The sequence below is a fragment of the Gorilla gorilla genome, chromosome 4 (assembly GCF_029281585.2).
Source record: "Gorilla gorilla gorilla isolate KB3781 chromosome 4, NHGRI_mGorGor1-v2.1_pri, whole genome shotgun sequence".
Lineage (NCBI taxonomy): Eukaryota > Metazoa > Chordata > Mammalia > Primates > Hominidae > Gorilla > Gorilla gorilla.
Genome location: NC_073228.2, coordinates 148000406 through 148021890, shown reverse-complemented (window position 1 = coordinate 148021890; position 21485 = coordinate 148000406). Strand labels below are relative to the sequence as shown.

At 36.9% G+C, this 21485-nt stretch overlaps 1 protein-coding gene across 1 annotated transcript in view; it reads right to left on the bottom strand.

The window, feature by feature from the left end:
- KCTD16 (potassium channel tetramerization domain containing 16) overlaps positions 1–21485 on the bottom strand; it is a 314992-nt gene that overhangs the window by 292673 nt on the left and 834 nt on the right. The window contains exon 2 of the mRNA XM_004042747.5: positions 18565–18730. The gene's annotated coding sequence lies outside the window, so the exon portion shown is untranslated. The remainder of the gene's footprint in view (positions 1–18564; positions 18731–21485) is intronic.

The following is a 21485-nucleotide window of genomic DNA, read 5'->3' as shown; positions in this document are numbered from 1 at the left end:
CATGAGCCAGGCACAACACTAAGCTATAAGCTCTATGTGTTGGGGATCCAGAAATGAATAAAGCAGACCAGCTCTTTGCCATCATGGAACTTCCATTATAGGCCAGACACACAGATCATAAACAAATAAACAAATAAATGAGCAAGATCATTTCATATAGTGAAATGAGCTATGAATAAAATAGAATAGGTAATATTTAAAAAATCTCGTTTGGGGCAAGGAGAAGAGGATTGATACTGCAGGCTGAGACTCTGGGGAGGGGAGCCAGCTATGTGAAATGCTGGGAACAGTGTGCTCTAGGCAGGTGGAATGGCAACAGCAAAGGCTCAGCTGTCTGAGGTAAAACTAAGCTCGGCTTGTTCAAGGAACCAAGAAAGCCAGCAAGTTGGATCCCAATGAGCAAGGGTGAGAGTGCAGGTCTGAGAAGTAGGCAGGAACCAAACCACAGATTTCATTCTATGTGTTATGGGAAGTCATTGGGAATTTAAAGTTAGAAGTGACATGTTCTGGTTTGCTTACTTTTTAAAAGGTGACTTTGGCTGATATGGGGATAACAGATTGTCAGGGAAACAAAATTAGTTGTAGGGAGATCAGTGGGGAGAATTTACAGGGATTTAGTGATATATGATGATGTCTCAGACCAGAGTGAAGTAGAATACATGAGGAAAAGCTAGCGAGGATTTTGGGGGTACAGGTGGTGGTATTTCTATATGGACCTGTTAATGTTCTTCCTCCTTTCAAGTTTTTACATCTCAGTTCATTTGACACAAAGCTAACAGTGTCCTCTTTCTAAAGATGCCATTCTTTGCCCAGATATCTTAATTGGCTCACCACTGCTCATAGAATAAACTCCAAAGTCCTTGGTGTATATTCAAAGCTCTCTGCTATCTGGCCTCACCTTTTTTAGAGTTCCATACAAATGGGCTGATAAGGAAAGGGAAAAAAATGGTTACAGAGACATTCAAAAGTTCTGAGATAAATCATTTCACAAATAGTGATATTCATAGAAAGTGGTGCTGGTTTTTGATATGTGAAGGACCAGCATTCACAGCTCTTCAACTGCTCTTAAAATCTGAAAGGTTCTGTCATAAATGAAAGAGCCACAGTGCCTGAACCAGTGGCTTGCTTTAACTTCCAAGGGAAGAAATAGGAAAGCTCTAGGAACTAGAAGAAATCATGTAACCCCTTAGAACACAAATAAATAGATGAATTAATTGATTTTGTTACAATCCTTCGCTTTATTCGTTCCCTGGTCTAAAATCTCCCATTGTAATGCAATTGAAGTGAAACCTCATGACAAAACGTAATGATCAAGCGAACTATAAAAAGGCGGAACTTGATAGAATGAAATCGTGTATCACATTGAACATATGATTTCCTTTCTCTTCTGCCTTAAGTGAGCATTTCTTGGAAATCAAAAATTCATGTCAAAATCATCAAAGCCGACTTGAGACGTCATCAGGATTAACAATCTAGAGTAACAGAAGGGGGCAGTGTTATCACAGTCTCTTGCATCAACCTGAAACCTTGAAGAAGAGAAACTGAAAGTTACCCTGAGTAACACTGTTCATTTACCCAGCATCCTGAACTGAGTCCCAATTTCAATTACTAATTTCTTTCCACTTGTGAAGTCTTAAGCTCCCAAAGTCAGCAATGAGATGCCCCCTTTGGTCCACCAACTTGACATACCCTGCCAAGCCCTATGAGAAACTGATCCCTTCTCACTGTAGCCTCAAGAAATGCAAGCCTGTCTCTACATTTACCTTCATTATTAATTATTCTGCCTTTTACAGAATGAATGGTGAAAGAAATTCACTTGTATTGACCATATAAGAAAAATACTTTATATTTAACACGTTATCAGAAAAGGCCTAAAGTTTATTTGTACTGCTGAAAAAAAAAAAGGAAATACACAGCTCCATAAAGAAGCACTGCCGCAAACACTCACTGTTAGCCTGAGATGCACAGAAAAACAGGGAACTGTCTCGGCCGTTGAGATAATTTAGCAGACAAGTCTAGAGAGAGATAAGTGGAGGCAAAAGCTGGTAAACACCCCCAAAGAGGAGGTGAGATTTCTTAAAGAAATCTGAGGAAGGATAACTCAGCCAGCTGTCTTCAGGGCTTAGGGAGGGAGGATGAGAGGAATGAGAGGAAATATCATGACTAGACAGAGTTGCTATTGCACTTTGAAGGACAGGTGGAACCTAGAAAACAAAAGCTAAAGGTTCTATGTAGAAGGGAAAAGTGGTTGAAAAAATATGTGTGTAAGTGTGTCAGGGGGTATATGGAGGGGAGCAGCAGTTGGGAAAAGAACAGTCAATTATCCAGTTTGGCTGGAGCAAAAGGCACCAGTGAAAGAACAGTGGAGGAGTTTGAACTTAATTCTGTAAACACTAAGTAGTCATTGTGAGTTTTTGAGCATAAATGGCAGAAACAAGTTTCTCAACAACCACCACTTCTACAGAGTAACTCAGAACTCATCTACCCTCTCCCCAGCATCCTTTGCTCACTTATCAGGGAGGACTTCCACCAATGATTCCCATTCAATGTCCCCACTGACAGGTGTGGCTTTGACATTAAAGTAATAAGAATTTCCATTTTTACAACAGTATTAAAAAATATTTTCCCTCCATCCCCCAGCCATGAAAGAAAGGGAAATAAAGAGAAAAGCTGCTCTATTACCCATTTGGCAAAGTGAAGAATGGTGTACATTGAATGTCGCACATTAACGACAATCAGTGAGGCTCACCTTCAGCAGAGAATGAGAATGTTTTATGTGTGTTGTGGTGTGTGTGTGTCTGTGAGTGCCCATTCACTCATTCATTCAGTAAATGTTTGTTTAGTATGTTCCACATGCTGGGCATTGCTATAGGCAATGGGGATTCCACAATGAACACAAAAGAGCTGAAGCTCCTGCCTTCATAGAGCTCACATTCTAGACAATAAATGAATAAGCATATAGAATGTCAGATGATAATAAATATAGTGAATAAAAATAGAATATTAATTACTATGTTACTGGGGAGGGGTATTAATAGCAAAGGGACAGAGGGGACAAGGAAAGAGGTAGGGAAAAAGTGTGTTCTTTAGCAGTTTAAGCTAAAAAAGGCTTTTTCCAGTCAGGTGAACTATAGTAAGGAAAGGAATTTTCATTCAACAATCAATCGTAATATTAATAGATATAATAATAGATACCAATTACTGAATCACTACTACATGACTGTCACTATGCTGAGCATTATTTCATTTATTCTTCACAATAACTTTGTTAGTGTGACACTTATAGGCGCAAAGGAAAGTGAGGCATCGTAAGAAAGAGAGAGAAAGGAAGGAGAGAGAAGCCAAGGTTCAGATAAGTCAAGTAGCTAGCCCAAGTGATCTTACGCAAATGTACAGAACGTGGATTTGAGTGCAGACATTCTGACTCCAAAGCCTGCACTCTTAACCCAGACACTGGGTTGAGGTACAGAGATAAATAAGTCATGGACTCTGCCTTGGAATTGCTCATAGTCTAGTAAGAGAGACAGACTCGTAAACAAATAAATCCAGTGCAGTGATAGGAGCTATAATAGAGGTATAATAGCGTTAAGGAGACACAGAGGAAAGAGTGACTAAGTGCCTGGCTGCGGGTGGGGTGAAGGGTCATCAAAATGCAGACATATTCATTTGTGCTTATGTAATTCATTGCTCTCGCTGGGTCTGGTTACTCACAACGAATCTGCAGTTCCCTCCAAAACCTTTTCCGGTGGATTTCCCCAGTCTGTCCTCACAGGTTGTGGGTTGTCAGCCTCATCCTGAATGCAATAAGTAGTTCTGACACAGAGGCCACATAAACTCTTTAAAGCCACTGTGGAGAAGGAAGGGAAATAACAATATAGCAGTCTACCTTAACTACCTTCATAAAAGGCTAAGGAATATGGCAACCATGTGAATTAAAATGAGATGACCAATATAAGGGAAAAGAGGAAAAATGCTGGCAAACCACCTGAAAAAACTAAAGGGCATGTGTATTGTGATACAAGGTGGCTGACAACAGTTACTCAGAAAGGAAAACTATATTCCGTGAAGGTCCTTATTACCTAGCACAATTTGCTTTACGCCTCCATTCTTAACCTAGGTCTGCAAACGGGATTCACAAAATTCATGAATTCCCTGAAATTGTATGCAAAACTGTATGTACCTGCTCTGCATTTTCTTTTTTTTTTTTTTTTTTTTTTTCTTTGAGACGGAGTCTCACTCTGTCACCCCGGCTGAAGTGCAGTGGCGCAATCTCAGCTCACTACAAGCTCCGCCTCCCAGGTTCACGCCATTCTCCTGCCTCAGCCTCCCGAGCAGCTGGGACTACAGGCGCCCGCCACCACACCCGGCTAATTTTGTTACTGTATTTTTAGTAGAGTCGGGGTTTCACCGTGTTAGCCAGGATGGTCTCAGTCTCCTGACCTCGTGATCCGCCCGCCTCGGCCTCCCAAAGTCCTGGGATTACAGGCGTGACCTGCTCTGCATTTTCTAGATATCCCAAGAGTTCATCCAAATTTCAAAACAGTACATGTTCTCCAAGTAGGTTAAGAGCTGTGCGTTAAATACTTTCAGAACTGCTACTCCAGTAGATTTAAGTATAAAGAGCCTGGCATATCTTAGAGGGTCCAAAATGTCTAAGTGCATCCTTTGATATCATTGTTATTTATTGCCTTTATCAATGTGTTTGCAAATTACTGGTGCTACTTAGACACCCTACACATGAATATAAGGCCTTACCATGACAACAGGGCTTGCTTTTGATTATGTTGTGTATAGTTGATCTTTTATCTCTCTTTTGGAACTTCTTTGTAGAAAGATTCACTTTTCAAAGAAGCTGTTCACTCAGTATTGATTCTCAACTTTTTGTGGCAGGGGAGGGGAGGTGAGTATTTGATTAGGAATATTACAATGCCCCATTTGGTGTTTTCAAGCTGACCTCTCACCTGACTCTTTTCCACTCCAAACCCCTATTTCATAACTCAAGTTATTTATCTGTTGATACATTTCTCTTCATGTATATTTGGATCACCTTAGGCACAACAGCTTAAATTTTATTTTGGTTAGATGCCTCTTTATCACATTTGATTTATAGTCATTGAAAAAGTTTTGAAGATAGTGGAGAATCTTCCACCTTTTTACTGATGCTGCTCAATGACAAATTTGCCAGAGGTTGAAATGTCCTACCTACTAACCATCAGCCTAGCCACTTTTGGTTAAGCACCCTTTGTGGGTTGAAGAAAAGAGTTAGGATGAGAAAGCTTACCACCAGATGTATCATTCTAAACTCCATCAGGAGATGCATTCTTAAAACTAACTTTGACTATTTTCTCATGTACTTTCTCTTGACAGACATAAGAAAACAGATCTAGGATGAGAATGCGGCCTTAATTATTCCCTACTGCTAAATAACAGTAAATCTGGAAGAGGTACAAAGCTAATATCTATTAGTTTTTTGTAAGTACCAAAGGACAATACGCAGAGAAGGATCACATTAACAGAAAAATCCAGATGAAATGTAAGATATGGACAATTCATTACCAACCAAAACATTTGCCTAGACTCATCCCCATCAAAGAAGCCTTGCTGTTGTGATAAGAAGCAAGAAACCTAAAATGATGGCAGATTATCAGAGCCTCTTGCCAACCCTGGTGAAAAACAACTCCAGATACATAATTTTTCAGTCTACTATGTCTAAGCTAGGCTCAGACGGAAGAGTGCTGTCTACTAGATTAACCACATCCACTTCCGGTGGGGCTGGAGACGTGGTTACTGAAGCAATGGCTTGTGCAAATATTTTTTGATGAAATCACAGCCTGAAGTAGAAGAGCTGCTGGCAAAAATAATCTAAACAAAGATCCTGGCCGGTTTCCAATAAATAGCCTTCTTTCCTCAAACATTTAACACAACCTAAGACATCTGGAACTTGTAGAATCATTTTTCCAGGCAAAAGCAAAAATTTTACAGAATATTTGATTAACAGCAAGACTCTGGGGTACACAAAGAAATCCAGAGATCAACTGCTAAAGAATCAATTTAATAAACAATTAAGCAATTAAGAAGTCTACCTCCTGCCAGCCTCAAGTCATTAATGATTCAGTGAAAACAACTCATTTTCATATTTTCCTCTGTATATGCTTCATCAATAGAATTAAAATCTGAGGAAAAGGGGGAACCCAAGTGATATTTTGTTATAGCTAGAAGAATAAACAACATTTTTTCTCTCTTGCCCCCTGTGTGTATGTGTGTGTATATGTGTGTGTGTGTGTGTGTGTGAAATCAGCTCCTACCTTTGAAACTCTAAAATTTATTGACTCTGTTATTTTTTAATCCCTCCCTGTTAGAAATAGAAAGGCAGTCCTAGGAATGAATAGAAAATGAAGACTAAAATATTACCTGAAATTTGCATTCAATATGCATAGTAACAACTATTACAATAATGAGCCAGGACAATGCATTATGTCATTGGCAGGCAGAAAATTGTTATAAGTGGTTTGCAATATCTGTAGCTAATAATCTGGAAAAAAATGAGTCTAAGAAATAAATGAGATTTGTCAGATCTTTCAAATAAACATGTAAGAAGATTTGTGTTCTATGAACTATTTTTTATGTTTATGTATATATGGAATTTAGGAACTGAAAAGCCCTAAGGAGTTCTTTGACTATTTGAGGAGTGATTATTTGAATCATGTTTCTCTCCCCCAGTGACACTGTAAGCGCTGAGAGGGAAGGGATCATTATTATTTTTGTTCATTATTACATCCCATCCCCAGCACCTGGCACAGAACCTGACACATAATAGGTGTTGAATAAAGAGTTACTGAATGAATAGATGGATCAATACATCCCTATTCCAGTTTCTTTTTGTCTTCATTATTCAGCTGAGAAAACTGAGGCCAAGAAAAGCTACACAGCTAATGTTACATTTCTAGTGGTTAAAAAAGTTAATAATCCTTTACCTTGATCAGTTTGGTAATATTAAAACTTTAACATACATATAGTATATTGCCTTTGATGCTCTGTCTTTGGATTGGGCATGTGTTGAGGAGAAAATGTGGATACCTGGAAAACAGTTTGGCCTTGTTTAAACAAACTGGTTTTTTAAAGTCCTTCTGCTTTCTTTTAAGAGGTGAGAGAGCTTTGAGACAGACTTTTCAGCTATTTTTTAAAACTACAAATCTAGAATATTGTTAAAGTACATATAAATAAATGCAATGCTTATGATGATGAATAGTTCTGACTAGCAGCATGTACAATTTTTTATTTAAACTTTAAACCAATTCCCTTAGGCTCTGAACAGGGACAATAAGCCATTAGTTTTTTTTTTCTCTTTTTTTTTTAAATGAGATCTAGCACAAACTTCGTAGAATAGACTTCATATTTACATATTTCTTTCTTACATAACTGTAGACTTTACATGCTAGTGTAAACTCTAATTGTTTTCTGGGTTGGCCATATGAGAGTCTCTCCTGTCTTTCCTGGTAGCAAACATCAAGCATAACTGATGAATTATTCTGTTTCTTTTGTGGGCCACAGTTTCCATATGTGACAAGTAAGCTACCTTATGATATGAATGATAGATTATAGAAGAGGCTCTGAAGACAGGCTGGTGTTCAAATGTTAGAATACAGAAGAGATTCTGAAGCTCACTTGGAGTTCAAATCTTGACTTCATCAACTGGGTCACCTAGGGCAAGTTATCATATTCCCTTCCAGGTACACCCAGAAACTTTTGCACCTCAGGTATCTTACCAGTAAAATAGGATGATAATAGCACTTGACTTAGAGAGTTCTTGTGATGATTAATTGAGCCAATACATGTAAAATACTTAGGACAGCATTTATTACATAGTAAGTACTAAATTGATGTTACCTATTGTTATTATCTTTTTATTACTCAAATCATTCATGATAAGAAAGGGGTTTTTTTAATCTTAGTAATTTCACTCATGTATTTATTCCTAATGCAAAAAAGCTCTCTATCTCCCAAGAAAACAATAAAATGTAAATGGGTGTCTCATAATACTGCATGAGAATTATCCCTCCCCTACTCCAGGTTTCTGTGCTTCAGGCAGTATTGCTGTCACCCTTGCTCCAGGTACAGGTGCATGACTTACTTGGGTAGACTGGTCACAGCATTTTATACTCCCTGCCACCATTTTTATTACAGCAATGGACATGAAGCTCAACCAGAGCCAAAAAAGATGTGATTTGGGAACATTTTCTGGGACCATTAAGATATATGATATTGTTTGAGCCACTGAATTCAAACAAATCTGAAGCTAGCTGTACCCTAGACTTGGCATCCACTGAGGCAATGAGTATCTTCCTACAATGCTATCAATTTGCATTTAATTTTCTGTTGTCTGAAATACAAACTTATACAGAAGAGGTGTCCAATAACAAAGATGTAGGTGATATTTTAAAAGACCGAGTAGGTGTCAGAGAGGCAAAATAATGTCGTGGTTAAGTGCATAGACTCTAAATCAACTTCCTAGGTACCCATCCTCACTCTACTGCTCAGCAGCCATTTGACTTTGGACAAGTCACTTACCTCTCTCCGCCTCTGTCTTCCTCTGCAAAATGAAGATAGTTAACAGTATCCATTTATAAGGAAGTTTTGAGGAGTAAATTAGTTAATATATGTAAGATATTTAGAACAGTGCCTGACACATAAGAGCAAGTTTTGGTTATTATTTTATATTTATTACTGAGATCTGAAATAATGGTGATATAGTTTATCAAAAAGAACAAGGGAAATGGCTCTTACCATGTTGCTAACTAAAATTTTTCTGTAGACAGAGGAAGTAACTGATTAATTAAATGCACCTCTTTGTAGCAAAGGGCTTGAATAGACATTACTCCAAAGAATTTATACAAATGTCCAACAAGTGTATGAAAAGATGCTCAACATCACTAATCATCAGGGAAATGCAAATAAAAACCATAATAAGATGTCACATCACACTCACCAGCATGGCACTACAAAAAGGAAGAAAGAAAATAACAAGTGTTGGCTATCGTATGGAGCAATTAGAACCTTTGTGCACTGTTGGTGGGAATGTAAAATGGTGTTGGCACTATAGAAAACAGTATGGCAGTTTCTCAAAAATTAGAAATAGAATTACCATATGATCAGGCAATTCTACTTCTAAGTGTATATCCAAAAGAATTGAATTCAGGGTCTCAAATGGATATTTGTACACCCACATTCATAGGAGCATTATTCCTAAGAGCTAAAAGATGGAAGCAACCCAAGTGTCCATCAATGATAAACAGATAAACAAAATGTGCCATAGACTTTAACATGGACGAACCTTGAGGACATTATGCTAAGTGAAATAAGCCAGTCATAAAAAGAATAATACTATATACAGTAGTCAAATGCATAGAAATAGAAGTAGAATGGTGTTTGCCAGAGCTGGGGTGGGAAGTTTAATGGATATAGAATTTCACTTTGCAAGTTTAAAAAGTTATAGAGATTAGTTTCACAATGATGTGAATACACTTAACAACACAGAACTGTATACTTAAAAATAGTTAAGACAGCAAATTTTATGTTACATGGTATTTTACCAAGTTAATAATAAATAAAAATTGAATTTTAAAAAGTACGTCTTTATAGTTCTGTAGGCATCACAGTACCTGATTAAGCTGGTACTAATAATGAATGAATAAATGAATGATAATGTAACAAACCTAATGACAAAACAAGTAAAGGGTGAGGTAGTTCAAGGAGTTGAAATTGTCATGAAGTAAAGTAGAATCAAGTATCAAGTACTATGTACAAGATTTATGGTAAAGATAAAACATACTACATAGTATTATGTAAAGCATGAAACCTATAAATATAAGTTCTAGCCTTGATTCATTTATACTTTTATTTATAACATATAGCAAATATTTACTAAGCACCTATCATTTGCTAGGCACTATTCTTGTTCATCAATGAACAAAAATGCCCTGTCTTCCTGAGGCTTATTTCTAGTAGGGTAGGAGAAAGCAGCAATATACAATTTCTAGTTCTAGCTGGATGTGTGACACCAGACTAGTCCCGCGAGTTTTCTGGGGCTTAGTTTCCTCATGTATAAAGCGATGTGCATGTGGCAGAGGAACAAAATGGTACTTTTCCTTCTCATATTCCACAAGATTTGAAAATTATTTTTAAATATGGGACAAGGCCATAAAAAGCCACTAGAGGGCAAAATGAGCATGGAATAAACATTTTACTGATGTGAAATTGTAGAGACGAAAAGGAGAGTCATCCTTTATGCATCATTAAAAAAATAAGCAAACAGCAAATGTTGTGCATTATTATAGGTAGAGAAAGAGCACTACGGAATAGTTATCCAACTGTGTTTTATTCTATGAGTAAATTATTTTATTTTGAGACCATGTTTTTATAGGGAAGAACAGTGTGCAAGAAGCAGAATACTCCACTAGTAATTGAATAACATTTCTAAATGTATGTAATAACAGTAAAACCATATCCACAGAAACACAAAACACCAATAAGTAGATTCAATACTGAAGTAGCCCTTTACTTACATGTTAGGATCTAATATATATTTAGAATTCTTTCTTTCACGTTTATTTTGCTTTGGTCTTACTCCCACTCTTTTATTTATTTTTTATGTTTCATTACATAAAGTTAAGGTGTACAACATGATTTTTTATATACCTGTACATAGAGAAATGATTACAAGTAAGCAACTTAACATATCCATCATCTCACAAAGATACTCTGTGTATGTGTATGTGTTAAGTAACAAACAATAATAACAAAGAAATAATAATAACAAACATAACTGGGAGTGAAGAAAGGTAAAAGGTAATTAAGATCACAATTGTACTTAATCTTAAGAAACTTTTTCTTTAACCTGTCTCTGTCTGTCTGTCTTTCTCTCTCTCTCTCTCTCTCTTTCTCTCTCTCTCAGACAGGATCTCCCTGTGTCAGCCTAGGCTGGAGGGCAATGGCACCATTATGGCTCACTGCAGCCTCAGTCTCCCGGGCTCAAGCAATCGCTGGTGTGTGTGTGGTAAAAGCACCTAAAATCTACTCTTTGAAAATGTCCACTATGCAATAGTATATTATTAACTATCACCTTCATAGCCCTCCTGCTGTATTTTGGATTTCAAGATGTGCTAATCCTTATAACTGCTACTTTGTACCCTTTGACCTACATATCTCAATCCCCTTTTCCCCTGGCCTATGGTAACCATCATTCTATTCTGCTTTTGTATATTTAAAGGGCTTTGTTTCTCTGTTTGCTTTTAGATTCCACATATATTTTAGTCTGTTTTCTACTGCTATAACAGAATGCCACAGACTGGGTACTTTATAAGCAATAGAAGTTTATTTGGCTTATCATTCTAGAGGCTGTGAAGTCCAAGAGCATGGTGCTGGCACCTGGCAAGAGTCATCCATGCCAGAAGGTGAAGGGGGGAAGTGACCACACAAGACAGAGAAATGAATGGGGATAACCTTATTAGGAGCCCACTCCTGCCATAACTAACATAATCCTGCGATAACAGCATCAATCCCTTCATAAGAGCTTAACTCTAGTGGCCTGATAACTTTTTTTTTTTTTTTTGAGATGGAGTTTCACTTTTGTTGCCCAGGCAGGAGTGCAGTGGTGCGATCTCAGCTCACTGCAACCTCCACCTCCCAGGTTCAAGCTACTCAGCCTCCCAAGTAGCTGGAATTACAGGCACGTGCCACCACGGCTGGCTAATTTTTGTATTTTTAGTAGAGATGGGGTTTTGTCATCTTGGCCAGCCTGGTCTCAAACTCCTGACCTCAGGTGATCCACCTGCCTCAGCCTCCCAAAGTGCTGGGATTACAGGCATGAGCCACCGTGCCCTGCCCTGATCACCTCTTAAAGGCCTCACCTCTTAATACTGTTACAATGACCATTCAGTTTCCAACACAACAACTTTTTGATGGACACATTCAAACCACAGCAACATACAAAGGAAATCATGCAGTATTTTCCTATGTCTGGTTTATGTCACTTAACATAGTGTCCTCCAGTTTCATCCATGTTGCACAAATGGCAGAATCTCCTTCTTTACAAAAGCTGAATAATATTCAATTATACACACAAACACCACCAACAACAACAAATTTTTTATTCAATCATCCACCGATGGACATTTAGGTTGTTTCCATATCTTAGCTATTTTGAAAAATGCTGCAATGAACATGGGAGTGCAGGTATCTCTATAAGGTGCTGATTTGATATCCTTTGGCTATATAGACCCAAAAGGGAATTGCTGTGTAGACACTGCTACTAACCAACATAGGCCTCTCAGATTACACAAGAACGTTCACTATTCTTTGTTTTGTTTTGTTTTGTTTTTCAATTACATCCCATTGAGAAGTGGTGGTTTTAAAAACATGTTTAAAAATATTTGAAAATCTTTGCATAAAAAGTTGCAGTATAATTGTCTTTTCCTTGAATATGGAGCAGCTTTAGAGACACATTTTCTAGCCAATAGAATGCCTCAGAATATCATATGACTTCCAAGGATGATGTAGAAATGGTAATACAGCTTTTTTTCTCTCTCTCAGGATACTCTTCCCCAGACTACAGCCGCCATGTTTTGAGGAAACCCGTACCACATGAAGAAACCATGTGTATATGTTCTGTTTGAGAGTTCTAGCTGAGATCCCAACCTGCAGCCAGCATCAGCAGTCACATATGTGAATGAGCTTTCAGATGAATTCAACATCCAGCTTTTGAGCTCCCCAGCTGAAGTTGTGTGGAACAGAGATGAGCTACCCCCAACAAGCCTGCCCAAATTTTGGATTTTCAGGAAATAAAATGTTATTGTTATGGTTTTAATACACCAAGTTTTGAGATTTTTTTTTTATTTTTGTTCTTTTGTCTTCTTGGAGTTTTTTGTTTGTTTGTTTGTTTTTCTTTACAAGGCAACAGATAATTGGAATGAGGGATAGTTACATTGAGAAATATGGCATTAGAATTTAAGGAAATGAACTACCAGGGGATTAAATGAGTGCTTCTGTGGAGTCCTATTGGCATGGATCCACTCCCCCTTGCCCCGAACAAAATAAAAAGTTCTCAAAGTATGCTATCCCTCAGTGTCTAATTCCATGTGCACTAATGCTCAGGACTGTGGGTCTTAGAAACAGATGAATGTTTCTCATGTCGGAGCATCATTATCACTGACAGCAAGGATAGTCATTGGCAGATCACTATACCCATCTTCCCAAGCAGCAGATCTCCAAATTAGAATCTTTTCTTGGTTCAGACCTTCCAGTTCACAAAGAATGGTGATCCTGGCTTGTATGGAAGCGCAGTAATGACCTCATCAAGCTAGAAGCATTGAGGAACAGGAGCATTTCTCCAGGCAGAGGACTGATGCCAGTGAACTTGCAAGCACCCGCAGGGAAAATGGGCGAGTAGAACTATGTCAAGCTTAAAAAACCATAGACAGACACAGAATCTGTTTGTTGTATATTGTGACTGGCACATGGTAGGTTCTCAATAAATCTTTGTTAAACGAATGAATAAATACCACAAACAACATTATTTTATGTCCTAGAGTTGGGATACAAAAGTAAATATAACATAACCTCTCTTCTAATAGAGTTTCTGACATAATTAGATGGTTACAATCACTTATTTATCACCTAATCTTTGTCATGTACTAGCCGAAAGGCAAAGACAAGATTCAATGGTGAATCTGATACTAGTCTTATTAGTAAAATTGATCAAATCCCTTGTTCTGATAGTCTTCTATCTACCATGTTGGTGAAGGAAGGATCCCTGTTCCCAAATAGTACAAGATGGATGAGCTCATGATATACTCAACACTGGACAGATGAGACTGGCAGCAGTTTATTAATCACATACACTCACAGCCTGGGAGAGAGGAGCCTGCACGCATGCAGGGATACATAGTGGTTACACTCAGGAGTAGAGTGAATAAGCAGGGCCTGTGGTGTACAGTATCTACAGGATGAGTTGCCTCCTGGTTCCCATGGGGGGAGGGGGATGTAATTTGCTTCTTTGAATAATTTTACCAGCTCATAAGAAGGCAAAACTACTCGGGTTGAGGCCTGAGTGGGGTGGCTGATAGGGGAACCTGCCTGGTGGGGAGACTTTTCTGCTGGCTAGGGGACATATCTGGCAAGAGCAAGGGAACTCATGGCTAAACCTTTAGGACCCTGTGAGGGTCAGAAATGTCAAGTCAACACATGCAACTGTAGGTCTTACAATACATCCCTTCACTTCTCCTGGCCTCAGATCCTCATTTGTAACGTCAAAGAGTGGGGAATGAATTCTCTCAAGGTTCCTGCCAGTTTTAATTCTCTTTAATTCTTAATATGTGTAGCCAGTTAAACGAGGGGTGTTTCGGTCATTTTCTGATGCACGTGCTGTCCTGATTGTTCTATGAAGATCAGTCTATTCTTGTTAACTTTAGAGCTATCTCAGTGAATTCAGGCCAGTTTCCTAGGGGCCTCTCAAAATTTTAATATGAAGTTGAGACATTTAATTTCCAGGGAGTGGGAAGGGGATGTAGTGTGTTATAATATTTAGTACAGAAGTCAATTTTTAAATTAAAAGGAATAACTTTTAATTAGAGTCAAGAAAAGAAATGACATTTATAAATCGAGAATCAAATAATATTTTAAATGATGTTAATCTTTCCAAAATAACATCTTAGCAAGAGTTAAGAAATGTTTATATTCTCTTCCAGAGAGGAAAATTCATTATCACAGACAGTAGGGGATTTATGATTTTCATTAAATTGTATAAAATTAGGACTGCAGAAGAATAATAAAAAACATCTTGACTGCTTCACCTAAAATCAAAAGGAAAAAATGTGTTTATCTTTGACTTCTAGATCTAAGTGTGCAGAATTTAATTAAAATCAGACATTTGATTTCACATGTCTCTGTTTTAAAATAAAATAATCCTCATTTAAGGAAAAGAGTTAAGTATTATAATTAGTCTTAATAACAAAAAATCATATCTAAGTACATTAAAAGCATTATGATTATAATAACTTTTTCTTCTATGGAAGAAAACTGAAAAATCAAAATGCCTTCTTTTATAGTTCTACTTCATATTTTTAAAAATCATCACGAGTGAAAAAAATCAATAAAATAACATTGTTTAAGAACTGGTACTGTAGACATTAAGAGTTTCCTTTAGCAGGCTTTTACTCATTTATAAACATAATGGCCTCTTACTTTGTTTCAGAAAGTCTGATGAAAAATATTCCAGCATGTGTCTTTCTACAAGCATGAGATTGACTTTAAACCCAATGTAAAAAGTTTACTTTGGGACAAGTGTTAAACTAGACATCCAAAATGATGCAGTTGAACTCTCCATTGCTACAGATTTGATTCAAAAGGTTTGCCACTCTGCAATAGTGACAACAAATTGACATTGACATGAATAGCTGATCAAAGTGAAAAAAAATCAGATTATTGTTCTTTCGAGCATGCGTGTAGCAAAAGACTTAGTCTATATTTGGGCAAAAGAACGCAGTAACATCATAAGGCTGGTATGAATTCAACTGTACATCCCCCAAAAGACATATTGAAGTCCTTACTCCCAGGACATCAGAATGTGACCTTATTTGAAAATAAGATCTTTACAGAGATAATCAAGTTAAAATGAGGTCATCTGGGTAGGTGCTAAACCAACATGACTTGTGCTCTTAAAAAAGGGAAATTTGGACACAGAGACAGGCATACACAGAGAGACTACGTGAAGACCATGTCAAGGTGAAGGCAGAGATTGGACTGATGCATCTACAAGCTAAGGAATGTCAAAGATTGCTTTCAAAGCACCAGAAGCTGCAAAAGAGGTATGGAGCAGATTCACCCTCACAGCCCTCAGAAGGAAAAAGCCTTGCCAAAACCTTGATTTCAGGTTTCTAACCTCCAGAACTCTAAGACAATAAATTTCATTTATGTAGGCCACCCAGTTTGTGGTACTTTGTTACAGCAGCCCTAGGAAACTAATCCAGTCTGAATTCTATTTTTTCAAACCATCACTTTAGTCTCATCCCTTCCATTCGTCAACAGCAGTAAAATGTTCCTTCTTACCAATAATTTCTGCACAAATTGCAATGACATACAGATATGACAGTTACTGTGGTTCAAGCATTCACCTTCTTTAAAATAACTCTAATTGAGAGAGTTGTGAGGAATTATTCTTCTTTTTTTAATTCTGGAAGAAAACCCAGAAAATACCCTTCTCAACACTGGTCCTGGCAAAGAGTTTTTGATGTAGGTCCCCAAAAGCAATTGCAACAACAACAAAAAAAAATTGACAAGTGGGACCTAATTAAACTAAAGCGCTTCTGCACAGCAAAAGTAAACAACCTACAAAATAAGAGAAAACATTTACAAAGTATGCATCCAAAGTATGCATCTGGTTACAAAGATTTAGTAACCAGAATCTATAAGGAACTTAAATCGACAAGAAAAACAACTAACCACATAAAAATGGACAACATATATGGTCAGGAAGAATTCTAACAGAAAAATAGAAAAAGTATTCTGCCTAGAGGAACCTAAACCATAATATATCACGCTTGCAGTAATTTTCATGCTGCTCTCTTGTTGAGTATAATAAAACCTGACACATCTATGATTTTAAGAAACACTATATCTTTAAAAATTGTTATGGCTATTATTTCATTTGCCTGGGACACTGCCTTTTTCTTTCTTTGCAAATAAATATATTTTCCACAATATAAATCATCTTATGCTCTGTCTCCTGATAAATTCTGTGTTTTAGCGGAAGAGAGGAGAGAAAGGGAAGGCAGAAAGATGGACACTTTTTATAGTATTTGAAATAAGATGAAACATATCAAGAAAATCGAATATGAGAAGCACTGTTCACAATTTTCAAGTATAATTGCCCTAAATATAGGCGGTTCTTAAGACAATACTTATGAGACTAAAATTTACAATGCAGACAAGCCAAATTTGAAAAATCTTGGACAGAGATAAAAAAGCATATTTTAATACACTCCACCATATCAAAAAGTAAATTATAATATAATACAGAATCTGCAGGGGAAACAACAGAGTGAATGTTTCTAATTGATCTTAGAAGTAGTTAGCTTGTTCAAACCCAATTCTTATAGCTTTTAAAAAGACAATTTTTCCTGAAGAAATCATATTGCTTCTGTAGCTATATAGATTCATCAATAATTATTGCAAATATTTATTGAATACTTAGTACTTAGACACTTATACTTGAATACATTATATCATACAACCCTTCTAGCAATGAATACTCCTATCTTGCTTTTACAGATGAGAAAAGTGAGGCACAAAGAGTTTAAATAAATTACTGAAGCTCCATGGCAAGTATGTAGTACAGAATGTAAATCCATGCAGTCCGGCTCCAGGGCCTCTACCCTTAACTACTGTGCAATATCAATTAACATACATGACTAATGTAACATAAACTTAAACATAAGGTTTAAATATTATTTGCCCAATGAGAAGATTACAGAAAATATTTTTATCAACTTGAATATATATACATGTGGAGACACAGATGCAATTATCAAATGTCTAGTTGCAATTTTAATTTATATGGATTTCAGTAATTGTATTTTAGATAAATTAGTATATTAATCAGAATTATTGACTTTTCTACATTCACATTTCATAACACAATAACAATACAGCCTACTGCTTTAGCATAAGGACTCAGGAACAAGTTCAAAATGTCTAGTCTACTATTTTCTACCATAATAATGTTTAACAAATTACTTACTCTGTTTCAATTTCCTCATGTGTCAAATGGGCGTTATATGGCACCTACCTCATTGGGTTGTCAGGAGGAGGAGTAATTGAGTTAAAAAGTGCAAAGTGCTTAAAGAAATGCTTGGCACACAAATTCTTGAAGTATAAATAGGTGTTAGCTGTCATATTTTTCAAATGCTTCATTTTTACCTTTGGCATGAGTGGCTTTGCCATCATTAGAGCCCACTTCGAGTTCTCCCATGCTGTTTTTCATATTATCTCCCCTACTACCCAAGTTATTTGAAATACAGACTTCAGTGCTTTCACTGAAATTCATATTCCAAGCCACAATAGCCATTCACCTGACATTAGAAAGGTTTGTTACTGAAGAGGGTATTTTTGATCTCTACAATGAAAATATTTACAGTATTTACAATATTGCTTATATGTTATCTTTAAAAGACTTTTTTTTAACAACATGCAGCACTTGCAATACTGAAGTCAAGCTTCCAGGAATAGTTATAAAATTGGGGTTAAATTTCTTTGCCTTTTAAAAACCAGTTCTGTACAAAAGCATCCAATGCCATTACGGGCAAACCTGTCTTTCCAAAACTATTCATCGTTCAAAGTAAAATAATTGAAATAACAGAAGCAGAATTTGAATAACCTAGTACAGGAGACTTGACGAGGAAACTCTTTGGTAAGGGAAAAAAGATAATTTGGAGGAAATATAATTGTCATATTTGGGAAAAGAGGTTACATAGTTAATATATAGGGAGAGTAAAAACAAACACTGGCACTTACATTGGTTTTTACCATTATGGTCAGGTTTCATTGTGGAACTTGACTGAAATACACAGAGCTGCCAGATCTCCACTTTATGTGGTGCTTGTGGATATAGCTGAAGGTAGGAGAAAACTGCCCATGTTCACACCATAATTTTCTGGCACAATTTTCCATGACATATGAACTGAAAAACAGAAGGGAAAGAAAGTAACTCTAAAATATCTTAGTTTCAGAGCCATACTAAGAAAATGGAGTTGTTTTGTGTGTGTTTGTGAAGCACGTAAAAGTGTTAGTGTGTTAACATGACTGTCTAACTAAATGATATTACTCATTATTAGGATGTCCTTTCCCTTTTTGTTTTGGTGATGGATACATTAGGTCCCAGGGAAGGACTGCGCAGCTATTACAAGTCTAGCTCATGTTGCCTCATCTCTTGACCTAGGTGAGGCTTTCTACTCCTAATAAAGCCAGCTGGGTGACTTTAACAGAAGACGGCACATTTACCAAGTACTCCAGTCTCCTTTAATATAACTTTCTGGAGTCTATCCCAGAGTGAGGGAGCAATGCCAAAAAAAAAAAAAAAAAAAAAAATCCAAAAAGAAATTCCTACGTGACTAGCCATGAAATTAGTGGATGTTCTCAAAATTTCTAAGGGGCATCAGCAGGATACCTTGGCTTACATTTCAAAGTCAAATAAACAATATGCAAAACTTAATCAGGTAACTCAATGTTCTTGCTTGGCTTCTCAATTGGAGAAGAAATTCAAAGGGAAAAATTTAAATAAATACGTTAATTGCTTTCAGAGACAGAAGTAGAATTTGAATAACATCTATATCTAATAATTCATTCCTAAACAGGCAAATTTTTTAAATTTTAAGTTCAGGGGTACAGGTACAGGTTTGTTACATAGATAAACTTGTATCATGGGGGTTTGTTGTACAGATTATTTCATCACCCAGGTATTAAGCCTAGTATCTATTAGTTATTTTTCCTGATTCTCTCCCTCCTCCCTCCAATATGCCCCACTGTGTGTTGCTCCCCTCTATGTGTCCATGTGTTCTCATTATTTAGCTCCTACTTATAAGGAGAATATGTGGTATCTGGTTTTCTGTTCCTGCATTAGTTTGCTAAGGATAATGTCCTGCAGCTCCATCTATGTCCCTGCAAAGGACATTATCTCATTCTACTTTTATGGCTGTATAATATTTCATGGTGTATATGTGTCACATTTTCTTTATCCAGTCTATGATGGACGGACATTTAAGTTGCTTCCATGTCTTTGCTACTGTGAATAGTGCTGCAATGAACATACACATGCATGCGTACTTATGATAGACTGATTTATATCCTTTTGGGTGTATTCCCAGTAATGGGATTGCTGGGTCGAATGGTATTTCTGTCTTTAGATCTTTGAGGATTCACCACACTGTCCTCCATAATGGCTGAACTAATTTACACTCTCACTAACAGTGTATACGCATTCCTTTTTCTCTAAAACCTCGCCAGCATCTAAATCAGCAATTTTTAATGCTCATATTCTTGTAGCTCATTCAAATTTGAAAGGGATATCCTTTTTGATTCAGAAGAAATAGAAACATCAGAAAAAAACAAAAGAGACCAGAATTTTTTTAACCATAAGATTAATTAAATAGATAATGATGGATGATTGCATCTTATTGATGACTCGAAACACAGCTTCATGGATAATGTAGCTTAAAGAAAGTACAATCACAAAGTTTATCAACTGAATTAGGATATTTTTGAGAGTAAAAGGGAGCAACATTAATAATTATGCTGAGGGTAAGTAAAAATAGGCAGAAAATGGGACAATGGAATTGTCTCCAGCAAATCATAATATGTGGTCATTCTACCTGAAGTTGTGCAGATGATACCTAAACCAATAAATGCTAAAATGATTGATGAAAGGTGGTGAACACTTGAATGAGCGATTTCAGAAATTCAAAAATATAGTTAGAAAGCACAAAAATCTAGTGTTCAGTGGCAAAATAGGGTAGCTATAGTTAACAATAATTTAGTGTATAGTTCAAAATAACTAGGAGTAGATTTATAATTTTCTCTACACAAAGTAATGACAAATGTCTGAGGCGACAGATATATCTCAATTACCCAGATTTCATTATTACACATTGTATGCTTGTATCAAAATATCACATTTATCTCATAAATATGTACAACTATGATGTATCCACAAAAATAAAAAAAATAAATTCGCCAATGGGTAAAAACCTCAAAGGGCAGCTGCCTGTTGGTCTCTAGAGTACAATCCTAGGTTTTTTGGTTGGGTCGTTACATCCTTTTGTTGTTGCTATTTTTGTTTGGAGGGGAGTGCGTTTTCTGTTTGTTTTATTGGGGTGGGGGGTGTTGAGAGAAAAGTTTTAAGTGAAATTTTATTGTTCCTTTGGAAACTAGTCCCCAGCAATGGTCTGGCTTCTTTTGTGAGGGCCTCAGGATTTTGATCCCAGAATATAATGCAGTGGCTCATGATAAATTTTATTGCTATAAACCCTGAAGAAAGTTCTGCTCATTAGTTAATAGCATGTTATTTCGAGTCACAATATTCGGGATTCCACCATCTTGGGAAAGTGATTTAACACAGCAGCCAAAGCAATCATTTTCAAAAGAAAACAATTTAAACATCACTCATCAGTTCACAATCTTCACTTCTTTTAGAACCAACACACAAATCCCACAGGATATTTCCTGGCCCCTTCCTGTTATTCCAGCCTCAACTCCTATGTGGCTCCCCTCACTTGCTGTTCCAGTCACTCAGGTTCCACTTAGAAGAGTGGTTGACAAATTCAGGTAATGTTGCCCCCACCGCCCCCAAGGACATTTGGATTTGGCAATGTCTGGAGAGATTTTTAGCTGTCACAACTTGGTGGTGATGGTGGTGGTGGTTGGTTGGGGGGAGTACTGGC